Below are 23,096 nucleotides of genomic sequence, written 5' to 3'. Positions count from 1 at the left end.
CTTTGCTTTGTGACTACAGGAATATTTTCAGAAGAATGCACGATTACTGCAAGAAAATAATCTAATTCATGTCTGTTCTTTACTAGATAAAAATAAGATCTGCTTTGCCTAATCATTTCTGATCAAACAAAGCAGGTCTCTGAGACACAAGATCTGACAAGAGCCCCTCCTCTCTACTAAAAGCTAAAAAAATTACTAACACAGGACCCGAGTAGTCACAGCACAATTCAAATTACTGCTGCTTCCCACACACTTGCCTCATGTCTGCATGTTTGTGCTTCAATTAAAAAGCTACTATGACATTCTTCCTACATGTTTGAAAGAAAATTACACAGGCAACAGGGCTCAAAGAAGTTTGTATTTGAGTATCTCCCACCAGAAGAGATCACTTGGATCTCTTTGACAGTCAGGAGTAAAGGTGGCAAGAAGCCTCCCTGTGCTTCCCCTGTCTGCCACACACCCTACTCAGGGTGATAAAAGTGCTCAGCTTTTTCCCAGTACCTTCCACCTCCAGCTGAGACACCTCTTCCCAAAATCCCAGCCACGCTTGGAGCAGCTTGGCCGAGCCATGGGTGCACATGGAGGCTCCCACGCACACACACCTCCTTGTTGAGGCACGCACCTCATTATCCAGCTTCCCCCAGATTCATAGAAGTTAAAGACCATTTATCCTTTATATTTTTTTTCTCTCTCTAAAGAGTAAATCAACAGCTGCTAGATAGAACTTGACTCAAAAAAATTATTAAGGAAAATTAATAACATACACACTTCCAAGGATGTCACTGATTGTGTCCAGTTATCTTGCCTTGGAGAGGCGGGAGGAGGATTTCAAGCCAAGGAGCAAAGCAATGAAGAAACACTAATAGTTTGAATGATTTGGGGAGCTGTAATGGTTTTCCATGGAAAAAGCCTTTTATTTTGGTACCACTAATGGCACAATTTTTTGTAAAAGGCCTTTGGGCAAAGGCTGGTTTGAATCTGAATGGGAGTAATCAGGGCTGCAGCCTGAATGATTTCCCCACATCTGTATAAATCATTCACCCACGCCAAGGATCACCGGGCATCACGTCATATTTCACCTTCCAATCACCCTGGATACATTTTTCAGCTGCCTCAGACCACATAGCACATCTCTTATTTATCAGGGGACAGGCTGGCTGCACTCAGGCGAATCAGACAAAAAGGGAAAACACAGATGCTTTAGCCCTTATCTTTATTTTTGGTCTCTAGAAGTCCGCAGACATGTTGACACAGACAAGAATCACAGAGCATCCACGTTAACAAGCCAATCTGGTTTGGGGTCTTACTAAACCACTTGCAAGTGCCAGTCTTGAGCTTAAAAAAAAAATCCCAAGTTTCAATCCAAACCCTGGGCATCTGGCACACACAGAAACATAAAGTGAAAACTGAAGGGAACTGAGTAAAACTAATCACATCATTAACTCCAGCGACCCAAGCAGCTGATAGCTCAGACAACATTTCCTACTCCAAAACAGCACATCTGAACAATGTACAAGCATAGACCTCGCTGAATCAACATCCCAGCACTGGGGGATACAGACAACACAGCCAACAGCAAAACAACACTTTCTGGAAGCACAATAAAATATTATAAATAATCCCCTGAGCCAGAGAAGAATAACACCAGACAGACCATTCTGAAATACTTGTAAGACCAGCAGCAAGAACAAGCTGCAGAACGTTTAAAGAAAAGCTTTCAAAACACTAACTTATCAGATTTTAAGTGAAACTAGACATGATTTACACAAGGAAAAAATTATGACTAATTTATGACTAATTTTATATTAATCACCGTGTCCATCTCTGAACTGGAGTGCCATTCCATGCAGTTTCTGCTTTGTTTTAATTCTACAAGGCAAAGTAACAGGTTTATCATCTGTGAAAATGCAGACATCAGCTGAGGGAAGATGTAGAAGTGACTGGAAGACGTGGAAAATTACTTTATGAATTTAACTGAAAATCTCATGCCCCCAACACCTATGTTATTGAAGCGCTGTGATAAGAAATCTGTGGAATCAGATATGAGAGAATTCACAAATCTGACAGCACTGGTATTGTCACTATTCTCCTCCTTCACAGTTAAAGGAACTTTAAGAGTTCCAACACCACAAACTTACAAAATCCTATTATTGAGGCACATGCACCCAAACTCTTGTGTTTCCAGAGCTGGGAAGTGAAGTGGAAGCTTTTAAAGCAGCAAAACCCAAAAGCATTCACCAGGAAAAGGAATAAAATGACGCCTTTTTGTTGCTGTTAAGGAGAGGCAGCCAAAAGATTAGAATTAAAACCTCTGGAAATTAGGATCAACGTAACCAGATGCTTTCCCAGCTTCACAAGTTAAGTTTTATACATGTATTCTGCTATTTTTCCACGCAGACACTTCAGTTGTTTCAGTCCTTTTAAGCTGGTCATGTGCTAATATACATGCACACAACAGGATTCAGCTGTTGTGCTTTCATATGCACTGCAAATAATCCTGAAAACACCGTTTCTGCTAATCACATTGCTCCACACAATTTTAAAGCACATATTTGCAGAATAAAACCCTCAGTACGTATTTTTGACCTGGATTTCTAAAGGAAATTAAGTTTATGTAGTAGTGTTGTCTGTCAGTCTTCACTCTATTAAATTTTCAACTCGCTACTCAGTTCTGACCACATTTGGCAGAAGATGAAGAGATCCAAAGAGGTGTCACACTCCTACATCTTTGGGAGAAATTATTATGCAGGTAGAGGAGACACATCCAAATCAGCCTCACACAGATCAAACTGCTACAAGAACTCAGCAATTCCCTGCTTTGGTTGGCCCATCAGCATCTACACATGGCCACCCAGTGCACGTGTTGACTCCTGTGGGAACAACACAAGAGACTGCAGAGAAACCATGGACCAAGCCAAAAAGAGGAGGAGAAGATAATTTGGAGACAATGACAGGGAAAATGGAGGGGTCCAAACAGAAGGATGCTGCAGAGAAAGTAAATTCACATAGGGGAAGAAAAATTGTAAAGAATGAGGGTTTGTGAGTTCTGCTACCTGAGGGATCACAGAATATTCTGAGTTGGAAGGGAGTCACAAGGATCAGCAAGCCCAACTCTTAAATGAAAGGCCCACACAGGGATTGAACCCACAACCATGGCATTTTTAGCACCACAGTAAACATTTAACCAACTGAGCTGAAGCTGGAATGCATCCATAGCTGGTGGCAGGTCTTCGCCAACTCCATACCTACAAGGAGGATAACATCCTTTCCCTGCCCTCCTTCCACCCACTGGGAAGCTCACAATACACCCTTCTCCCATCACATCCTGGGCTAATTGTTCACAAGACACATTTCATCTTCAGATACCCACAAATACTGCTGGATACTGCTGGATCCACAAATGGGACTTTGTCTTAAAGCTGGAATTTGGGACAGGAGCAACTACCACAGCAGCCAAGCAGAAACCAGCTCAGAGAACGCCAGCTTCATATTTCCCACAAAATGGGAATAAATAAATATTTCATATTTCATGGGTTAGTTTGTTTTGTGGGAGGGAGATTGTTTGGCTTTTTTAAGGAAAGAGGCAAATTTGTCTCAGACTCCAAAAGGAAAGTCGGATGGAAAAGAACTACTTACAAGATGCTGAAGGCAAACAAGTGCACCCTTAAGTATGTGTTCTGTTAGATCTTCATTTAGAAATCATCTAATAACCATCTTTCCCACCAGTTAATATCAGAAGCAGCACACATCCTGTACAAGGATGTCCGTATTAAACATCTCCCATATAGGCATTCCTAGAATCCAGCAGTTTGGTAAAACAGATTTTTAACTGCTGTGTAACACTGGGGAGACAACGAGAAGACTTCAACATCACTTAAACTGTTTAACTTTCCACCAGGAAAAGTGGGGAACTAACCCTCTTCAGTCTCAGTTCCTTTTGTCCTGAAATATCCCCTAAGAATCCTATAAACTTATGAGGGGAAGAAATAGCCTTCCATACTTGACCAAATAGTAAAAAACCAAACAGCTCCTGCTTTATCCATACGGCAAGTCATCACTTGCAAAAACATTGGGGTTTATGTGGTACAGTACAAGGGAAGAAATAAGAGTACAGGTAAGTTGTCCTGAATTTGTACTCCAGTATTGCCCAGTGGCTGCCTTAAGTGCTTTTGTGATGGTAACATTTTCCTCAGGAACAGGAGCACTGCCCCAAAAAGAGGCAAAGGCCATTTTACTTTGATTTCCATGAAAACGCCCAGCTACTGAGCACCAGCACAGCCTTCACTTCCCAGTCATTCCTTGTTTACTATCCTGTATATTCCTTAGGCACACAGCACATCTCTAAGCCCAGCAAAGACCAGGTCTAGCAGATGTCCAACTTCCATCCTCTCCTAAACTGGGGTTCTGCAGGTCAAGACAAGCCTAAGGGAGGACCACAGAAGAGCATGATCTAGACAAACCAGAAGAACACAAGAAACAAAGTGCAGGGAGGAGAAGGACAGATTGGGAAGATTTGCACAAGCTGTGTCTGCAGCACTGAACATTTTGTCACACGGAGAAGCCAGTTCTGCAGAGACAGCTCAAGCACAAGGCTGCCAACACACACCACCACGTTCTGTTTTAATCCAGGATTTGTTTCCCTCTCTTTATGCAAGCTGGGGACCTGCAGGCTGAGGGATCACCTGCTGCAAGGTGAATTACTATGAGCTTCCTGCAGGTCCTGCTGGGCTTGGTAAAGCACAGTAATGCTCACAGCCAGGGCAGCAATGCAGCTGGTGACAATGTATTTTCCCCTTCCTGCTTTGCACCACTGATTATTACTCATTAGGACATCTATAATCTTTATATAGAATTCTTTCATGCAGCCTAATTTGCCAAGAAGTAATCACTCTCCTCCTCCCCTGGTAATACAACAGAGAGCTGTGTAGTGATTTCATTTGCTGTTTATTCCATAGCTCTCCTTCCCAAAAGTTTCCCTCAGATGTTCAGCCTGAAGCCAGATGCATTTGGTCATTAGAAAATGTCTCAGACAAACCTTATGTTTCATCAGGTTCTGTGTGGAAAATATGAGTAATTCAAGAAGCTTTACATCTTTGATTTTGCTTCACATATTTTGCCAAAAGAAATGAACTTTCTTCTTAAAAAAAACCACACCATCACTGAAGCACTGAAGAATTCGAGTCTCCACTCAGAGCAGGGGAGCTGTATCCATGTAGAATGAGCATTATTTTTTGGGGCAATAAATATGCTGGATGCTGAAAAGGTCATTGCTGAAATAACCATTGCCCTGCACCGGCTATCACTCCCTACAAGTGGGTGAAAAACAGGGAATACAGATTTGTATCCAGCTTTCCCTGTAATCCAACAGGAACACCAAACTGTTATTTTGCTTCTGGATGAGTCCAAGTCCTTCCTGAGCCCTCAAAATTTCTGCAAACACTCACCAAGGAAGAGAAAATGAACGACTGGCTTGCAGCACTTCATGTCACACAAACCTCAAGGCTTTAGCTGTTTAAAACCACCCACTCCAAGCAAAGGACTGAGCTGCATTACAGACTCTGAACAGCTAAAATGGTACTAGTTAAGTCAAAAAGAGAGAGAACTGGGTTTTTATTTAAGAGTAGAACAATTCAGACAGTTGGTATTTGCAAAAAACTCCTTCTACATAACTCTACACTTCTGTGTTTCCAAAGAGTCTTTCCATACTGCAAGGAATTTTGTGTAATTACTAGCTTGGTACTGAGAAACTTTAATTGTGCTGTATTAGCAATTAAGGTTTTCACTTCATATCCAAGGGTTCTATTACTCTTAATTAAAATTGTACCTCGTAAGACTATGCAAATCCAACACTGGAAAGTTGGCTCTAATAAATCCACAGGTAATCTTTGAGCCTTCACACATGGATGTTGATCCAGAGTTAAAAATAAGCTTTCTTAGTACAGATAAAACACACAAGAGTCCGAGATACGTTTTTGAAGGCTGAACCGCAGAAGATCAGCACGGGAGTTTGCAAACCCAGGCCAAAACTCAGCATCTCTCTGAGCATGAAGGAACCAGGTTTGACTCAAAGGGCACTTCTCACAAAGTTATAGCACTGACTTAATGCCTAAATATCCATTTCCTTGAGCCAAGGCTGGATCAGGCCCAGAAAGCCAAGCTCTGATGCTCACACTTGCACATCATGAAGGCAGAGGGAGAAGGTGCCAGCGTAGGGCTACACCAATTTTTAATGTTCTCCAAGTCCTTTCATGTCACTCACAGATCCTTTAGAGTCAGAGTTGAGAAGATACAGTCTAGTCCCCAACCCCGAGGGAGCATGATCCAGACATACATGTACCCACAGATTCAGAAGCTCTTTGCTCCCCCAAACAGCTGCAATCAACCTTCCCAGTAGCCATCTCATTACGTCACTGTTTTCCTAACTAATAAAGGTCAAACTGTAATTTTTGTAATTTTAGATTTATAGTTTCTCTCAAATGAAAGGCATTCTTAGCTCCAGGAAGAAGCAAAAAGGAGATTTATTTGCCCTACAGATACCAGAGTAAACTCAGTTCAGAAATAAAAAAGATACAGAAAGCATTATTTCCTCAGCCTTTTTTAAAAGGGAGAAAACAGAAAACACAGTGAACAAGAAGCCAAGATTATTAGCAGACAGAAAAAGGAAAAAAAAACCAAAATCAAATCGAAGAAACAGAGCAATGAGAGCCTTTGTTCCCAGGAAATCCTTTTCAAGAAGTGAGGAGATTCCAAGCAATGCAGCTGTACTTCCTGTGACCTGGAGCGCTCAGTTTGGGAACACAGGGAAGGTCACAGCCTTGGAACAGCTCAGTACACCCACACTGCACACACAGAGCACTCCGCTCAGCAGCCATCCCACCGGGACACACGGAAAGATACGGATGCTGTGGGTGCAAGAGCAAGGACTGCAGATTTCAGAGCCATCCTGCAAATGGCACAGCTCAGGCTCCTGCAGGGCAGCAAGTTCCTCTCAGGACTCTGAGAACTGGGGGTTGTTCAGCCTGGAGAAATGAGGGCTCCAGGGAGACCTTATAGCTCCTTCCAATACCTGAAGGGGCTACAAAAGAGATGGAGAGGGACTTGTGACAAGGGCATGGAGCGACAGGACAAGGGGGAATGGCTTCACACTGACAGAGAGCAGGTTTAGATTGGATATTAGGAAAAAATTCTTCCCTGGGAGGGTGGGGAGGCCCTGGCACAGGTTGCCCAGAGAAGCTGTGGCTGCCCCATCCCTGGAAGTGTTGAAGGCCAGGTTGGATGGGGCTCTGAGCAACCTGGTCTAGTGGAAGGTGTCCCTGCCCATGGCAGGGGGTTGGAACAACACAATCTTTAAGGTCCCTTCCAATCCAAACCAGTCTGTGATTCTGTGACTCCTCTGAAGCAGAGTCTGCAGCAGCAACAGGAGCCAGAAAAACTCTTTAACAATACACAGTTAATAAAACACCAACTAGATACACACACACAAAATGACCTTGCTGCCAGCACCAGCCAGGTTGGGTCTTTGTAAGAGAAATATTGCTAAGTGGTAAATTCAGTTCATGATGAACTACACTGAATCATCCTGCTTCTTGCAAAGAAAAGCATTTAGAAATGACACCAGCATCTACCCGCACAATCCATTTTATAAAGCACACACAGCCCCAGGAACATCTCTTGATGTATTACTGATAAGCAGAGCCACTTCTGAGGCGAGACAGACTTTGAACAGCATTGCAGCAGGAGGGCAAGCACAGGGAAAGGGAATAGCACAACAGGAATTCTAAACTGCTGCAGGACTTAGATAAACACACTAATTTGCAGAGTTTGTCTACATTGAAAGATTAACTCAAGTACTGTCCCTAACTTGCCCTCCCAGCTACATCTTTAATTCGAGCACAGCACTTTAATTGAATTGGCAGGAGACACAGGCAAATGTTTGATTAAGCATATTCAGGTAATATCTAAACTCTAGTGCAGGCAGGCAACACTCAGGGATCGTGAAGTCCTCCAAGTTTTTCCCACTATTTTCAACACAACTCCTCAGTTGTTTGAGTGGTCAAACTCAGAAAGCAACAAAACATTTGTATATATAGTTATGTGTATATATTTGTTTTAAAAGTTTAGTGCTAAATATATAAATAAAGCAGAGCTTTCAGGCCCCTGGGCATCCTGTGAGCACAGCTACTGCTATCCAAAGCAGCATCCTTCCTCCAAAGGATGCCCTGGATCACTTAAGCTCAACTCATTCAAGAGTCTGTGAGCTTAACTCAGACCTGAAGGACATCAGCATGAAAAAATCAGGAGGAGAAAGACTGCTGGTCCCTGTGGAGCAGGAGGAAGAGGCAACAGTTATGCTTGCCTAGAGCAAGAGGGCATTTCACCCTGAACTGAGATCCCCTGAGCTGGAACACAGCCAGAAATCCCAAATAATAGCCCTTCTGCTCCCAAAACCACTGCTGAATCCATCTGGAAAGCGCTCTTAAACTCATTCAAAATACAATAGGGGGATAGAGAGTCCTGCCTCTCATCACTTGGAGAAGATATTAAATTGATGTCTTCCCCATTCCTGCTTTGCCTGAGTTTCATTACTCAGTTTCCCAGCTTTCTTCAAAATTGACAAATTTTAAAGTAGAGGTGTTTTATGTATGTTTTTTTACTTCATTCCTGCACATGATGCCAATGGAAATCTTTAAGTATTGCATATGCACAGGCAGGGAAATTTTGCTTTTACCTTGACTGAGCGCTTGCTTTGTTTCTCTGAATTACACAGCTTGTGTCTTCTACAGGAAATCAAATTAACACAAAGTATCTTTTAATAATCATAAGAGTTTCCCAGCAATTCAATTTGCAAAACAACAGCCCACCATTCTGTGTTACAGCAGGCAGTTTATCAAGCTGTTTTGACAGCAGGTCTTGTACAAAGCCTTGTCCAGAAATGTAACACCACCTACTACTATTGCAGCCGTGCAGTCAATGACAGCAAACAGTTATGAGAGCACAGCCAAGCACACACTCAACCCTGTTCACAGGCTGAGTTGTGAAAATCCAGTTTTAAAATCTGGACGTCTCTGGACACCAGATAATATAACCTGCAGCCAGGATCAGCTCTGTGATCAGCAAGTTAACACTGAGCTGCTTTATTCTGCTTTCCTAAAACAAAGGCAGTTCTGCACTGCCCAGGGCCCCAGCCCTGTGAAGGAAAAGGGCTTGAAACAAAGCAGCTCATGGGCAAGAGCTACAACATGTGTGTGAGGAGTTGCCCCTTCCAAATACATGAAACACAGCCAGGGCCAGCAGCCCAAACCACAGGAAGGGCCTTGCTTTGACATCCCAACCTCTCCACGTGCCACTTGCTTGCCAGTGTCTTCTCTGGAAGTGTCACTCCTGCTCAGGGCACATGGTCTGCCCTCGAACAGCACAAGCACTCCAGGGAGCCAGACAGAAGTCCTGATAGCAGGAAAGCAGTGAAAACATGGAAGGCAACTTATCCCAGCCTCAGGGGAATGAGTGGTGGCGTTACAAACAGAGCTCAGTCTGGCTCCATCCACCCAGCAGCAGCTTGAGCAGGAGCACAACTGGCTTTTGTGCAAATGCTGAGACATGGAGCATATTCCAAACAAATATCCCTTAAGGGAAAAAAACACCCAAAAATGCAGCAAGAAAGACTTTTGGGACAACTACTCTTGCTGCTGGGTTCATGAGCTTTGGGCTATTTTTAGTAAGCTGCCTCTGCAGATGCCAAAATAACCTCTCCCCCCTCTGTGCACACACAGCTGGACGTGAACCTTCACCATCTGCATCCAGCTCCACAGCTGTGCATTGAGGGAAAGCCTCTTCTCTGGAAATCCAAACACAAGCAGTTAATATGATCCAAGTGCTGAGTATACAGCCCATGGAAAGGAGAGACCCAAAAGCACAGAGTTAAAGAATCTCCTTCCTCACCACCAGGACTATTCCCACCTGGAAGCTGCCCCTCCTCGGACATCTGGAGGTCCAGCTCTGCAGGTCCATTTACAGGTCCATTTACCAGACCAACATGATCTCCATGTGGGCAGGAGAGGCAGCCAGACCATGTAGGCACTGCTTTCCCTTGGAAAAGAACTGCAGTTTGAGACTCCCAGGCAGCATCCATCCCTCTCCACTCACAGTCCTAGGAGAAGCAGGTGGCATTGCAAACCCTCCAGAGCATCACAGGTCAAGCCCAGAGTAAACTGGTCTGTAAAATGACACTGGTCCATCTCCTGCCTGCCCTGCTCTGTGACCCCAGCACACCTCCCAGAGCACATACATTTCTGTACCATTTTTGTTCTCACTGGGAGAAATGTGCCCACTCCAAAGACACCAGCCAGCAAAGCCTCTGCGAGTTGACTTACTCCATGCAGGGAAAATCATCTCAGCCTTCAACGGCCCCTTAATGCCATCCCTGATGGGAAACGCAACATACCCTCACCCCAAAACTGGGAAAAGGGATGAGGGCAGAGCAACACATTTTGCCACCACCCTGGGGAATGCCAAGCTTCCCACTGAGAGTCTGGCCCTCAACCAACCTCCAGTATTCCCTGAGCCCCACAAGAGGCTCTGCAGGAAGAACAGGGCCGTCGCCCACCCACTCAAAGGCTGCCCTGTCCAGTTTGTTTTCCCCTGCTTTCCACATCCCTGCCACGTGCTCAGTCACTATGGAGACATGAGAAAGCTGAAATATTGGAATGGTGTGCAGAATCCCACCACAGAGGTGAGCCAGCTCCAGTTTGGTCCATTAGCAGGATACACAACCTGACCTCTCCCTTTTCCATAGAGAGGAGCATGCAGGCCCAGAACCACAGATTCACCCCGAGCAGACCCATGGTTTTTTTAGCTACTTTACTTCATCTCCAACACGCCTCTGCCTCCCTATACCCACAGTCCTCTCCCTCAAATCTGCCTCATTTACCGCAAACGCCTACGCAGCGAGCTCAGTGTCCTAGCTTGTCTCAAAACCTCCTCAGCCTCATCCAGGGACAGCCAACTTTTAGGGGAGGATTCACTTCTCATTTTTCACAGTCTCAAAGCTATGCAACATGTTGAGTCTGTGCTGTAACCTCCTGTTTATCACGCAACAACTACCAGTTTAATCTGGACTAATTTCATGTATGGCTTCTATCAGATCCCAGAGAACCTCTGGCTGCCCTCATGCTCCTGTATAAACATCAACCAGATCCAGGCATGAGGCTCTAGATACGGGAGGAAAGCCTCTGCCTCAGAGCTTTGCAGCACAAGCCAGACAGGAGGGATTAAAGAAGGGACACCACAAATAACTCCGAATTTCCCTGTGTTCCCATGGGAGCACGGCTACAGTACAGAGGGCAGGGACATGCACTTGGAGGGTGGCAGCACTAACTCCTCAAGCCAGCAGGGCCACCTGCTCTGCAGCAGCTCTGGAGGAGTTCTCACCACCTAACAAACCCAGTCCAGTCCCCTTATACCCCCGGGGGAACTGTTTCCTTGCCCCTCACTTCCACAACGAAGGAGTGCAGCAGCAGAGACCTCACCATCCCTTCTGTGCCAGGATGTCCTCCTCCCTTCACCAGCCTTCTCCCTACAGCTTGCCGAGATAAAAGGGATGTCAGCAAAGGCATCTCCACTTGGGTCTCACTCCCCATCAACCTCTGTCTTCCCAGAAAAACATGACAAGTCGGACAACGCAAAGCTGAGGCCTCACTAGAAAAAATGATACTTTCATTGCCTCCAGCAGGTATTTTATGCACTGCACTGTTATTCCTCCCTGCTTACAGCAAGTAACATCTCACCCACAAATGGCTCAACGTCTCAGGGCAAAGGGAGGCAACAAACCCAATGAGGCTCAAGCAGAAAGGCAGTGGGGTCCCAATTTCTTCCTTTTAACACAGGAAAACAGAGACAGACCCCCTGGTTTGATCCTAAAAGAACACTTTGCAGGAGCTACATGAACACAGCTGGATCTAAGGAACGGAAATGCTGTTCCTCACCATGTGCAACAGTAAAGCCAGGCCTAATTACCACAGACATAGGGAAATCATACAGAATGTTCAGTAAGAAGACGAATTAACTGCAGTATCACAGCCAAATTCTGACTTAGCAGCAGCAGTCCAGCTGGATACACTGTCCTAAACAACTGTTTAGCCAATCCTGAACTATTGCCACATATGCTGTAGCTTCCCTACTCACTTTAATCCCAGAATATGCTGAGCTGGAAGAGACCCACAAAGATCACTGAGTCCCAACTCCTGGCCCTGCACAGTACAGCCCCAAGAATGCCACCAAGATCCTGAGAGCATTCTCCAAACAATCCTTGAGCTCTGTCAGCCTTGGGCTGTGACCACTGCCCTGGAGAGCCTGTTCAGTGCCCAACCACCCTCTAAGGAAGAACCTTCTCCTGAGATCCAACCTAAACCTTCCCTGACACAGCTCCAGCCATTCCCTCAGGTCCTGCCATTGGTCACCACAGAGCAGAGACCAGTGCCTGCCCCTCCTCTTCCCCTCATGAAGAAGCTGCAGATGCTGTGAGGTCTCCCCTCAGTCTCCTCTTCTCCAGCTGAACACACCAAGCGCCCTCAGCTGCTCCTCATGTGGCTCCTCCAGGCCCTTCATTCACCACCTTTGTGTCCTTCCTGCGGACACTCTCCAAGAGCTTTACTATTGAGGTTCTCAAAATTGCAGTCCCCTCTGACAGAGGTGCTGAGTTACATCAGTGTATCAAGGCAAATCCCTCCAGAAACAGCTTCTTGTTCCAGCTCCTTCTGCACCTCCCACAACCAGCTCAGCCCTGCCCAAACAAGGCAGGCCAAACTCTGCCTCCTGTTATTCCAGTGCCACGGCCCAGAGTGAAGGGAGCAGCACAAGGCATGGACACACCTCGCAGATGTCCTGACAACTGCATCTCCACCCCAGCACTGGGGTCCACCAGGAGCAAGATGACTTTTTAGGACAACCCAGCACAGATGTCAGAGAGCTTCTCTTCACAGAGAGCCACTGTTGCAAGGAACTCAAACACATAGTAACCACCTTTTTTGTTCATGGTATTTTCACTGATGAATGAATAAATTCTCATTTACAGCAAAGGCAAAATTTCCAGTTGGAGGTTATTTACTTTCACCTCAGCCACAGCAGCTCTGGCAAGCCAGCTCAAGATACAGATGATGTACAAGCCAAGCAGCAAGTGCTCACATGCTGGGAACTGTTCAAACAGGAATAATTCAATCTTTTTGTAGTCTGACCCTGGCTAATTTGCCACAAGCTGTCTCTTTTCAGATGCTACACGAAACACGAGGAGAAAAACAAGTTGGATTAAGCTAGGCCGCTCGCAACCAGCTCATCCACTGAGAGTTCAGGTCAGTTAGCTTTCTATGTAAAACAAATCCATTTTTTTCAGCTTCACAGGGGTTGAGGAATCAAAATTTATTGCAGTAACCAAACATTGCTCACCGGACAGGCGTGCAGAGATTACTTAATAATGCAAACGATTTCCAGTCTGCATGCAAGGAATGCATGGGATAATTCCAGGGCACTCTCTTCCACAGGCATTTCACAAGTACTTTTTAGGTAGCTATGGAGACGTTACAGCTTTTCTCACTCATTTTGCTGTCATAACTAGACAGCTATTGATTTCTTTGCAAAATTCCTTGGAAGAGTGGGGAAGGAAGGGGGAGTTTCAAGCACCACGAGGTACTGGAGAAAATGGAAACAGATTTCAGATGGAGACAAAGGCACGGAGGCTCCTTGCAGGAGGCAGACTTGAACTTCAGTTCCTGCTTTAGTGCTTCTGCAAGTAAGGAGGTAAATATACCCCACAGAGGTAAATATAACCCCATAGACTTCCAACCAGGTCCAAAAGGAAAAACATTCCCAGCTACCACTGCACAAAAGGAGGCCCTCTCCCGAGGCCGTGCTGTGGTTTGGCTCCAACACAAAGCTCCCTGGAGACATGGTGGGACAATCCTGCATTTCCCCATCCTTCCAAGAGCAGCCCAAGAGCCTGTGTGAGCTGAGCAATGCTGGTCCTTATCCCACGATAATTATCCCACGATTATCCCACGATGCCCCAAATGATGCAGAGAGACCTCACCTCATCAACTCTTTATGATCAAACACTTCTGCATCTGCAGATTTTAAGAGCCTGAAACCTGAGATACCAACCTGGGAAACCCTGTGACACACAGATAAGGACCTGCAAATCGTTACAGATTTAGGTCTCAGTAATGAGAACAACAGATCAGGCTCTGAGCAGGTATTTCCCCTTGGATAAAACAAGAAAGGAAGGCCTGTTCAACCAGAACATTTTTCTTAAATTCACCTTAGACCCAGTCCCAACAATGGAGCCAGAACCCTGCAGAATTATCTCTCTCACTGAGCTGCAGGAAGTTTACCGGCGCCACCCTGACAACAAATCTCAGATCTCATCTCCACACTGCATTCACAGCCCTAGGACTGGTCAGCAAAAGGACACTCTCAAGTTATACTACAAGTGGAGGGAGAGCAAAATGCTGTTGCTGCAGAAGTGTTTGCACCTATGACAGACTGCTACTGCTTCATATAACACCCATCTGTCTGTGCAACCACATCTTCAATACTGCTTCCATTCCTCCAGGGTGAGCGTGGAAACCCCTGAGAGGATATTCCTAGTTAGGACCTTTTAGTTACATGTTTCACATCCAAGGGAAGGTGTAGACCAGGGTAAGCCATTCTAACCTCTTTTTGCACAAGAAGAAAAAAAACAAAAAACATGCAATATATAAAAAAAAAATCCAGCCTTTCTTTCTAAACTTCCAAACCCAAGTTCTTAGAGTCAATTTCAGCTTAGCCAAGAAACATAAATATGCATTTCTGAACCTTCCCCGATGTTTCCTTTGCAAACATAACAAATTAAAAGTGCTGTCACAAATGAAACCAGCCTCGGTTAAGTGGAGGAGAAAAAAAATGCTAGTGGCTCCAAGATCTGACTGACAAGCCTTTTCAAGTCTGCTCTGAAGCAAAACCAACTTCCCAGAGACTTAAATTAAGAGTAAAGAAATATTTTCCTTTGCTTAATCCTGGTTTGGAAGCAGGACAGGGGATACTACAACAAAGTCAGCACCTGAACCCACCTCCCACTTAATAAAAGTCGATCAGACATGTTTCCAGTGCAGGAAGGAGAGCAAAAAGGATGAGCACCATGGGAAGCACAGCCATCAAACCACCTCCCTACCTGATCCAAGCCTAGCAGAGAATGGACTTTGGCAGTTTCCATATGGCAAGAGGGATTTTTACAACAGTGTAAGGAGACAGAACACAAGATCACAAGTGCTACAACCACATGACATAATTATTTTCAGAAACACAGGAGCAGCTCTGGGTGTTTTTACAACAAAGATGGCTTTCTCACCTGCTCTTCAAGACAGACATTAATTATCAGCATTACACTCTGCAGAACTTTAACTTGATCCTACAGACACCTTCTACTGCCAACATCACAATGTCCAAAAACATGGAGACCAAGCTCCAAAGGGTCTGTGTGTTCTTCTTCCCATTTAATACTCCCCATGGCCTGGGTTAGTCTATGCAAGACCAGACCATTACTGTTGCCTCCTATTTTGACACGTCTGTTACACAGCAAGAAAGAAAAGTTGTTCTCCCAAATCCATCACATTTGGAGCCACGAGAACTGTTTGATTTAAAATGTGCTGATTCATGCCAGTGGTTATCAGGTTTTTCCCATGTGAGACACAATTAGGCAGCTGTCTGGCAGCACAGAAATTCTCCACTTCAGAGCTCAGATGTTGCAACAGCCCGCTCGAGTCTCAGCCTTCAGATTTTTCACTAATATATAGAAAAAAGCCTATAAAGAGAGATGCAAATACAAACCAAACTTGATCTGGGAGCCTTCTGCTCGCAGGTGCCATTGGAGGAGGAGATTTTATTCATGCCAGAGTTAGGACATGGTGCCTTACTGGAAGAGTGATTATTATCAAAATGTATGCAAATGGCTCCTTAAAGTCATACTTGTTACTTTTATCTTCCCTTCAACAGCACAAGCCAGAAACTGCTGAAGTGGCCCCCGTCCTGCTCTTTGACACAGCCTGCACTGGTCAACGATGCAGAGCAAAGGAAAAGGGAGTACCCTTACCTCAACACAAACTAGATGCTGGCTTTTCCAAACACTGGGCAAGAGATGTGATCTCTCAGGAATAGCACTGGAGCCTTTCCTACATGATGCAAAGGTTAGTGGCTGCAAACCAGACATCTCCAAAGAGCTATTTCTGCAGCTCTCATTGAACAACCATCCTTTCCCCATTCACAGGTCGCCTGTCACCACACAGATTTTCAGCATCAAGAGTCACCTTCCTACCAAGACACAGGGAGGGTTGATACCTAGCCCTACTCAAACTAAAATAGCAGCACAAATGCAAAGCCTGACCAAGTAGGAAGTCCAGGCACAGGCCCTCTGCTCACGAGACACTGCAATTATACCATGTAGGCTCTGGACACCCAACAAATTTACAGCACAGCAGGACAGGGTGAGAATTTGTACTAAATGCTAAATAAACGTCTGGGCATAAACAGCAGCACAACATAGTTCACCTCTTCTGGGCTGGATCCAAGAGCAAAGTCACTAATGGGATCTCACAATTACAAATGGGGGGAGGGGCTCACTGTTCAGCCTAAGTACAGGAAGGTACTAAGTGGTTTTATTTATGAGGGTATTAAATGGTTTTAGGTGTTGTTAATACACAGCTGTGGGCGCACACCCCAAATGAGGAGTGAAAACAACAAAACCTGCTTGAACTTTTCAATAAACCCATTCCTTGCATCTGTAAGTTTACAGATGTGGTTTGGCCAGACAGAAATAGGTCAAATCATAATTGTACAGCTTTAAAGCAGCGATATCACTTCAGTTTTGCTTTGAAGCCTGAAAATAGCCAAGGCAAGAATGAGAAGAAGCTGTCTCAGGTACACTAACCTAACCTGTGCATCACCATGCACAAGCTGAGGCAGAGGTTACCAGCACCTCCTTAAGAAAGGGCATGCAAATTCAGCAGTGGGAAGGGGGCTTTCCTGACCACCTCTAACACCACAGGAAGCTCCAGGATGCTCTATTACCTCCCTGCATCCTGCCTAATATTTGAGCTTTTACTTTCTCTGTAAACCAGTGGACTTCCCAGTCAGAGACATTTAGGGTTTCTTTTGCACTCCTCTTGTGCCATCCCAGAAGCCAGGGATACATTTTTGGAACATCTGTACTGGATTTGGCATCTGACCACCTCTCCACAGAAAACACACAATGCAAAGCACAACAAAGAAAATTAGTCAGTTATTCAAACCAGTTTACAGCAACACTACTCAGCCCTGAGTAAGCCCAAGGTCTATTCTGATGCAATCACACCACTGTCCAGAAAATGACTAAACCTTGGTTGGTTTTAAACCTCTGCAGGGGAAGGATTTCCGCTTCATTGAAAGTGTTCCTTGAAGCGATGAAAGACAGAAACATCAGAAAAACCCCACTTGGATGGATCCAAGAGACACAAACCTCCTGAAGGGCACTGTGCCCCATGCACCTCTTCACACGCAGCACTGCCTGTCAGGCCACCCTGACCTGAGCACTGAGCAGTGACCAGAATGTGTCCTGCTCATCACCAGTGAGCAATGGGACCAGACAGGCTGGCAGCACCACCTGGGAATCTCAGTCTCCTGGGAACGGCTGTAATTTCAGGAATGTTAACAATTATCCTCACGTTGTTGCCATGGGTCACAGGCAAAGCCTCCCCACACACCCCCACAGACATTTACATCAGCACCCCACTCCTTCCTGAGGTGTTTCACACTGCACAGGCAGCACAATTCCAAACAGAAACAGGACTTGCATCCAAGTAGGGAAAAAAAGATTATATTCAGCATGTTTCCCTGCCTCCTGTGACATCCCTGGTTTCTAGGTGCTCCATTCTGCGTGGCAGGGACAAGCAGAAACCTTACTCACCAATATTTTTCCAGAGCATGGATCTGCTGCAGACACACATGCACAGGACACATCAGCTTAAATATTCCTCAGCAGAACTCTTAAGCCCAGATCCCGCAAATGGATCAAATCCCAGGGTACCTTGCTCAAAGGTAGGAGATGCTGAAGAGGGATCCCGCTCCCAAGGACTCCACTCCACAGCCAGGCAAACAGGTGGAGCTCCCACTGCCTTCGGGGAGGACGCAAACATCAACTTCACACTCTTGACACACAAACACGGATCTTAATTTATGAGCAACACGCCACTGACTGGCATTTTCACTTCTAGGAGCTGATCTCTCTGATACAGCTTTTCAAAGAACTGGGCTAAATGCTGTTGCCAAAACTCCCCTGGGACAGGTACTAAGCTGAACTAAGGAGCGCTCTGGCTCCTAATTTTTTTACTGATGTAAAGAAGTGAAGAGGCCAAAATCTTTGCTGCCTTTGGAAAAAGAGAGTTTAAGCAGATTTCAGCTTTTCTCCTTTCCATAATGCCTCTCAAACCAAGCTGCCATGCTGCCTCTGGTTTTACTGAAACCTCTACTTATGTCCTTCACAAAAGTAAATCCTCCAGCTATGGCTGCTACCATTAATAGAGGCAATAAATCCGGAGTTAACACACTGTAACTTTTTCCTCTCGGGTGCTCGATCGTGTAAGCCCGGAGAATATCCTCACTGTGTGACCCATTTTTGCTGTTTACTTTTTGGAATGCGGCGACACTTGTATTGCTCAATGTGCTGCCACTGCAATACACGCCAGAGCTCACACATGGTGCTGGTGGTAGTATCTGTGCTCGGGCCAGAACAAGGAGCCAGCAGAGTCTCTGAAGGCTCAGGCACAGCCAAGCCCGATCCCGAAACACTTCCTCGGTGTTTCTGCACTCGCACCAGAGAGTGCAGACGTGTTACACTACGGCGTTCAACACCAAAAGCTCGCTTTCCCCCCACAGAAACGACTAGACAGGTGCAAAGCACCTTTTTACAGCCACAGCTACATGTCAGCCAGGGTGTGAGCTACCACAGCTATTCCAGTTTTCCGAAATTTACAGATCTAACAGAAACAGACCCAGGGAAAAGAAAATAATTACAGGATGTAAGAACCCCAGGCCTTAAATCAAAACACATTTGCTAGTTCTAGATAAAACTCTTTAACCGCAGTTTAACAGCACTAGCGCCTGAAAAGACTAAAGCCGGAGCCTGCCCACCTCTTCCCAAAACTTCCCTAAAAGTTGTGTCACTTCCAGCACATAAATAAGGCACAGAAGGTCGGGAGTGCCGAAAACGCTTCTCCTTCCCTCCTCCTCACGGAGACTGAGGACGGAGGGCCGGCTGGCTTTCGGCCCCGCGGCCGTGCCCGTCCCGCCGGGCTCGAGGCGGCTCCCGGTTCCCGCTCCCGGTTCCCGCTCCCGGTGGGACCCGGGCCATGGCGGCTGGAGAGGAGGAGCAGGGGAGGGGAAGGGAACGGCGGGAGCTCATCCCGCCAGGACGCCAAGTTGCCGCTCGGTCCCGGGAACTCCCCGGAGAGCCCCTTACCTGCGCACAGACCCCGGAGAACCCTCCGGGGGGGGCCGCGCCTCCGCCGGCTCCGGGCAGCGCCCGCCACCGTCCGCCCGCGCCTCTCCGACACCGCCCCGCCCCGGACTCTCCGGCACCACCCCGGACAGCCCAGGACCGCCCCCGGGGCCCGGGGAGGGGGGAAGGGCTCTCCGCTGGGGTGGAGCAGCCGGTGTGATCGCGAGCGTTCGCGCAGAATCGGGAGAATCGACAAGGTTGGAAGAGACTTCTGCGACCCAACACCACCTTGTCTACCAGACCACGGGACTGAGTGCCACGTCCAGTCTCTTTTTGAGCAGCTCCAGGGACGGTGACTTCACCACCTCCCTGGGCAGCCCATTCCAGCGCCCATCCCAAAGCCATTCTCACGGCCTGTGTGATCACAAGCATTCTCACAAGTGTTACTGTCTCATTTCATACAGTTTAGGGACTCACAGTCCATAGATAGCCTGCCCCAAAAACCAGCCTTGGCTCTGCCATGGCAGAAAGGTCTCCAGAGGCCCAAGGTGCTGCTCCTCCAGGAGCAGAATCACAGGACTAGTGGCCCGTGGGGCTCGGCTTGGTGGCCAGGTCCAGCCAACTAACTCCTAATTTTGTTTTGAGTTGACCCAAAACTTTTAATTTCAGAGCTCTTCCCCCATCCCCTCTCCAAAAGCTGGGTTAGAGAAAACTCTTAAAGCTTTACATGTGGGGGGGGGAAATTATTTGCTTGTGCTCTTTTTCTGACCATGACTTCTAAAGAAGAGGATGTTTCCCTCAAAATGGTGACATGTTGGAAAGAAACATTTGGAATTCACAACAAAAACGGGAAGGCACCATTTGCTTTTTAAGCATTTGCTTTTTAAGCACAGTTTCCAAAGACAGCAAGTCTACCCAAAACACTGTTTTCTGACAAGTTACCAGCCTGTCACACTGGCCACACAGTTCCGGTGTGTCTCAGCTTAAACAGCAGAGCTGAGTTTTAGACTATGAGAAAAGAAAGGCAATTTAAAAATAACCTATTTTGCTTTGATATCTTCTATTTCTAGAACCTCTGTTTCAAAGCAGTGGTGCCTAACTATGGTTTAGATGCTTTACAATTGGTCTTTCTGCCCGTTTTCCTCAAACCTTCATCAGTTCTCCAGCAAATGTTCCCAGTTTGCTGTCAGCTGATGGGCAAGTGCTGATCACACTCTAGGTCCCACCAGGCTGAATCACAGGGATCCCACATCCAGCGCTCCACTCCCTCTGGAAATGGCTGGACTTGGACTTGGGACAAATATTGATCCAATATTTTTCAGCCTTTTTTGAATTGACTGTCCTGTTGATACCTTTTTTTTTACACTAATTTTAATTCAGAAAGTGAAGATCCTTATTAAAGAATTTAATGCAGAGGGGCTTTGTGTAAGATCTCTGAAAACAAATCTGAGCAGACAGAACATTTCAAACAACTGTTTGTATTCTTTCATCAAAGAAAATACCTTTGCAAGCTAAGACAAATCTGTGATAAGGCTTTCTGGCGTGCTTATCTCTCATCTCCCAGAATAGCTTAGCCCTTTTTGCTCCAGGCTGGTTTGCAAGGAATGGTTGATTTTCCCCACCTTTGTGAAAACGAAGCAGCCTCTAAGAAGGCAAACAACTCGCTCCTCCCTCCTGTGAGGGCTTCCAGAGGTTACAAGGAGTATTTTCCAAGATTGTTCAGTGCTGGAGGAGGTGAAGGGAAAGAGCTTTTCCCTCACTTTGCAATGGGAACACGCACCGTCTCCGTGGTTACAAATCAATAACTGGCATTAAGCCCAGTATTTCGGGAGCTGTCAGAGGCATTTCAAAGGAGCAGTGTGCACTTTCTTACATGATCTTCACTGCTCTGACAGGATCTCACAGATCTCTCCTGATCTCCATGTCTCCCCCACACTGGGGGTGCAGTGTGGCAGAGCAGTTAATTTCCAGCTGGGTCACTGGGATGAGCGGACACGCTCCAAGGTCCCTGGCACTAAATGGGTGTCTGGGTGTTGGGTGGAGGCACGGGCAGGACCATTCATCCACTGGCCGTGACTCTGAGACACCCCTTTCAAAACAGCAACGGTGCAGCACTCATTAAATCTGCAGTGCCTCACTGCTGAGGATAAGCACGGTGCAGTGTTTAATGCAATTATCCTTGCTACATTCTCACAAGCACTGCTGTCTCACAGCACACAGTTTAGGGACTCACCTCAGTTTATTGGGAGTGTTAATGCCTTGTAGTGATCCAGGTTTCAACTTCTTCTGGAAGTCATCTTGTTTTAGCAGCACACTGTCATTAGCCCAATGCCTAAATGTTTGGATTGGATATTAGGAAAAAATCCTTCCCTGTGAGGGTGGTGAGGCCCTGGCACAGGTTGCTCAGAGAAGCTGTGGCTGCCCCATTGCTGGAAGTGTCAAAGGCCAGGTTAGATGGGGCTCTGAGCAACCTGGTCTAGTGAAAGGTGTCCCTGCCCTTGGCAGGGAGGTTGGAACTAGATGATCCTTGAGGTCCCTTCCAATCCAAACCATTCTATGATTCAGTGCTAGCTCATGGGCAGAGACCTGAAATACAGGGCTGTGTACATCACAGCCAATTTATTTTTTTCAAACTTCACTACCTTGTTGGGCCCCAGAACTTTTCCTTTAGACCAAACCCCCTCCCCAAAATACAATAGCTGAAAGAGCCGAGGCATCTCCTTCCCAAAGGGCAATGGTCTCACGCCCAGGCTGTGCACAGCTTTCATTTCAAGGCAGCTCAGAAGGTGGATTCTGTGAGTTGCTGTCTTTACTCCCAGATGGGGATTAACCCTGGGGCTGAGCCAGGGTGTTTTCAGGTCAGGTCTCCACTCCCGACTCTCCCGGCATAGTTGTGTCAGTCAGAGCCGTGGTAAGATCCTGGAAGGCAGAGCTCTGCCAGCACAAGCACCTTGTGCAGATGGAGGGATGAGCAGAAAAAGCAGCACTTCTGTCCGGGCAGCTTATTTCACTTGAGGGAGCTGGAATTCGCTCTCTCTGCCACAGCCCGGTTTTGCTGTTGGAAATATTTGCTCTTCTGACCACCTATTGTAGCTGGGCTGTCAAAGCTGTCCTGGCTTTCAGCTACCCGAAGTATCCTGATAGTTAAATACTCAACAGAGCAAATTGTTTTAGCCAAAGCTTTGAGCTTTGCTATGACACAATGTTCAGTCCCGGGACAAAGCACTGCACAAACAGTTTCTAGCTGTCAAACCCATAATTGAACCTTCCTCCTCATGTTTAAATTCCCCTCCAATCCCTTCCTAAAAAGGAGAGGAGAGATTCAGTGCCCAAAGGATTCACTTAATCCACAGCAGCTGAAGTACAAAATGCCCCCAAACTGTACCCCCTGAAAACAGCCAAACTTCTGACCTCAGTTGTCCCATTCCTGGGTCTTCCCACAGTGTTTGAAAACACTAAGAAAAGCCCTGCACACTGAACATGCTGCTGAACTGATGGAAGGGCTGCTGCTTTTCATCAGCATTTCTCCCTCAAGTTTCTGGTTTAAACCCCTTAAAAAGCAGAAGGCCATTTAAGAATTTACCAATCTGCTCCAGTGCTTGGG

General features: G+C 46.3%; 1 protein-coding gene across 15 annotated transcripts in view; it reads right to left on the bottom strand.

Annotated features, from left to right (window-relative positions):
- The window catches only part of PPFIBP1 (PPFIA binding protein 1), a 96,772-nt gene extending 77,177 nt beyond the window's left edge, over window positions 1-19,595 (bottom strand). For all 15 annotated transcript variants that reach the window (XM_027660882.1, XM_027660894.1, XM_027660890.1 and 12 more), the window contains exon 1: window positions 19,514-19,595. The gene's annotated coding sequence lies outside the window, so the exon portion shown is untranslated. The remainder of the gene's footprint in view (window positions 1-19,513) is intronic.
- Between the last annotated feature and the right edge of the window lie 3,501 nt (window positions 19,596-23,096).

Source organism: Corapipo altera, unplaced genomic scaffold (genome assembly GCF_003945725.1).
Source record: "Corapipo altera isolate COAL_440 unplaced genomic scaffold, ASM394572v1 239, whole genome shotgun sequence".
NCBI lineage: Eukaryota > Metazoa > Chordata > Aves > Passeriformes > Pipridae > Corapipo > Corapipo altera.
Note: the sequence above shows the minus strand (reverse complement) of the source record. Positions and strands in the feature narration are given on the sequence as shown.